Here is a 3,066-nt window from a genome sequence, read left to right as displayed (position 1 = left end):
TTTTGGGCCTATTTTAATTTAAATGTTTGGGCTCTTGGTTAATAAAAAAAAAACATGATAGACTTAATTTATCTAATTAATTTGGGCTTATATCTATTTAAATTATTTGAGCTCTTAATTATTAATTTAAATTGAGCTTGATTAATTTAATTATATATTGACCTTTAAATTAATTATTTAAATGGAGTTCTTTATTTCAAGTATTTATAAATGGATTATAAAATGAAATATTTTGAGTTAAACTCTCATTTAAATTAATTCTTTTCAAATGACTTATTAATATGGATTATTTGAAAATGATTAAATGATTTTAAAAATAAGAAGCATGATCTATGATGATATAATTTATCTATGTAATATTATAGGATTTGTTTTTAATGACGGAATATTTGACTTGATGACATAAATAGAACGAGTTACGATTAATGCGCATGTTGATGTTCGAATAAATAGTTTCGAACCTAAATGATAGTTATGTGATAATGTTTTGAGTTTAAGGTTTGACGAGATAAGATTAATAATCCGACCTCATAAGACGAGCTTTAATTCCTTAAATAGGATTAGCATCTCATAATTTAATTAAAGGAATATGAGTCATACATAATCATTTCACGCATCCTCATTTATTGAGATTTTTCGAGAATTAGAATCTTATTTTATTTTCTCGAATTAAAGGTCAAGCACCAGAGTTAGAGCTAAACCGTGAGTCTGCTATTCAGGTAGGCTTTCTACGTATAAATTAAAATTATATATTAGAATTGTTAAGACTTTATGCTTATGAATTTGAATGATATTGTCAATGCCTAAATGCTTTATGTTTTATTATTAATTGCCTATCTGATGTTAATCGAATTCGGATTCTGGATGGGACCGCAAATCCCTTCGGAATTAGTGTACACCTTGTGATCGTGAGTCATCTAGCGGGTTGGCCGATCATAGTGTCCGTAGAGGGAGGCCTCCCTCTCGGCACGAGTTACTGATATGGTGATTAATGATATATAAAATACCTGCGCGGGTTATTGATGAAAGAAATGATATTATGTTGGTAAATACGAGTCTTTAAAGGAAAACCCTCGTATCTTTACTACTGTTGAAAGGCTTGACAATAAAATATTATGCATATATGTAAATTCGGCAAGTGTCTACTAAGTACTTTTGTACTTAGCCCTGCATGTATTTTTTAAATGTGCAGGTTGAGCTGTGATCGAGGATGTTAGTGTGCAAGCGGAAGCTTTTGTCAATTTAGGACGAGAGAGAACCTCAGAGTGAGTATATGTCTTCATACATATACTCAAGTTATTGTTATTCCGCTGCTAACACTGATTATGTTAAGATTATTATGTCATTTTGTCCAAACCAATATGTATTATTTTTTAATTAATGTGACTTAAAACCATTGAGTACCCGTTTTGAGATAATATTATGTACGGTCCTCTTGATGGCCTTCGTTGATATCTAGATATTTCGGATTGATTTCTTTATACAAGCTCGAGTCATCAAGAAAACGGAATATGCCCTTTTCTAATCCCGCTCCTAATTTCCCTCCCTTAGTCGCGGGTTTTCACCGCATTTGCTATCCCTTAGCAAGTGCGGGTGTGACAGAATGGATCAGAGCATTTCTTTTGCTCTGAGTACTACTCATTCCTTCTAAGTTGAGTCTAGATTAAGTAATTAAATACACTTTGAACTAGTTGACAAAAAGCTTGGCACTACATCTCGTCACGCTCACGGAGGTTATGGTAAGTACTTTCAAGTTTTAATTAAGTTAATTCCTTGAAATGTATGAAGCATGAATAACTATGACTATGGTATGAATCACAAGAACTTAGAACTGTTAAGTTATATATGCTCACTCTCACGACGGAACATAGAAGAGAACTTAGGGAGATGCCTTAACTTTTTCTTCATGTTACGATGACTCGACAATGACGGTCGAAATAGAGAAAGAAGAATCACACGAAGGGTCGCATGATGAAACACGAGCATGAAGATTGAGCAGCGTAACGAACGCCAATAGTACGTTGATGGCATGGGCATAGCTTAAATATTCGAGTGTTTTCTACGATGAGATCTCGAATTAGCTTGGCCTTTTGAACTTATTTTGTTGAAACTTTAGTGCTCGTTGCTAGATTTAAGAAAATATCATCATCGCATAACAAGCCCTAAGTTCGGTAAACAACGACACTAGAACTCTATGATAGTCGAATTGGTAATCTGTAATTAAGTATTAAGAACCTGTATGGCTTGTGTAAATACTAGATTAGATGATGAGGTATTTTTGCACGTTATGGTTATTGAACCGAACTTGTTTTCCGATATTAGATATTTAGAAACCTTATCGCCTTAAGTTACTTGTCGTGTGCTACTTTTGACGATAGAACTTCCTTGTTAGATGGCGAGGACTGTTTTCACCCGACGACGACCACTGCCCCCATGGGCTAGTCCAGAGGAGGTCGAGCAGTCCTACCGCACCTATGCTCCATGTCACGGGGATAACCTCGGACAGTCCTCGCAGGTTTTCACAGACACTGGGTCGAGGCGAGGTGCACATGGGTATCAGGTTATGAACGGTATCCAGAGGTTGATCTTACTGTTACCTTCCGAGTGGCAGGGATGGGCTAGGCAGATCTCTGCCCACTATATCTTTCGCCGAGAAGATTACCACGACCTCATGGGAGACTTCCTAGCTTTATTGCGGAGCTTCAGATCTGTTTCACTTTGTGGGGCCGCGCCCCTCTAGGGCCCTACATCCTTCCGGGAGACTACGTACAAGTGGGGACGCCTTTGCCAGCGGAGACACCCGCTACTGCCCTGAGTCTCGATGGCCTTGCCACGAGATTCTCCACCACGTGCCTCAGTTCTAGGGCGCCGTGGTAGGCACGATGACGAGACAGGCCCTTCTCGTCCACGGGCTCGTAGGGATTTCCCATCGCCTCCTGACTCAGCGATCCGAGCTACTGTACTCCACCACCACTGATACCTACGATAGACGCAAGGTTTGAGGCTGCCATGGCAGATGTCGACAGGGTCATGGCCAACATGAGGGAGTTTCTAGATGGGGCAAAT

Source organism: Salvia miltiorrhiza, chromosome 1 (assembly GCF_028751815.1).
Source record: "Salvia miltiorrhiza cultivar Shanhuang (shh) chromosome 1, IMPLAD_Smil_shh, whole genome shotgun sequence".
Taxonomy (NCBI): Eukaryota; Viridiplantae; Streptophyta; class Magnoliopsida; order Lamiales; family Lamiaceae; genus Salvia; species Salvia miltiorrhiza.
The sequence above is the reverse complement of the archived record's forward strand: the minus strand, read 5'-3'. Positions refer to the sequence as shown.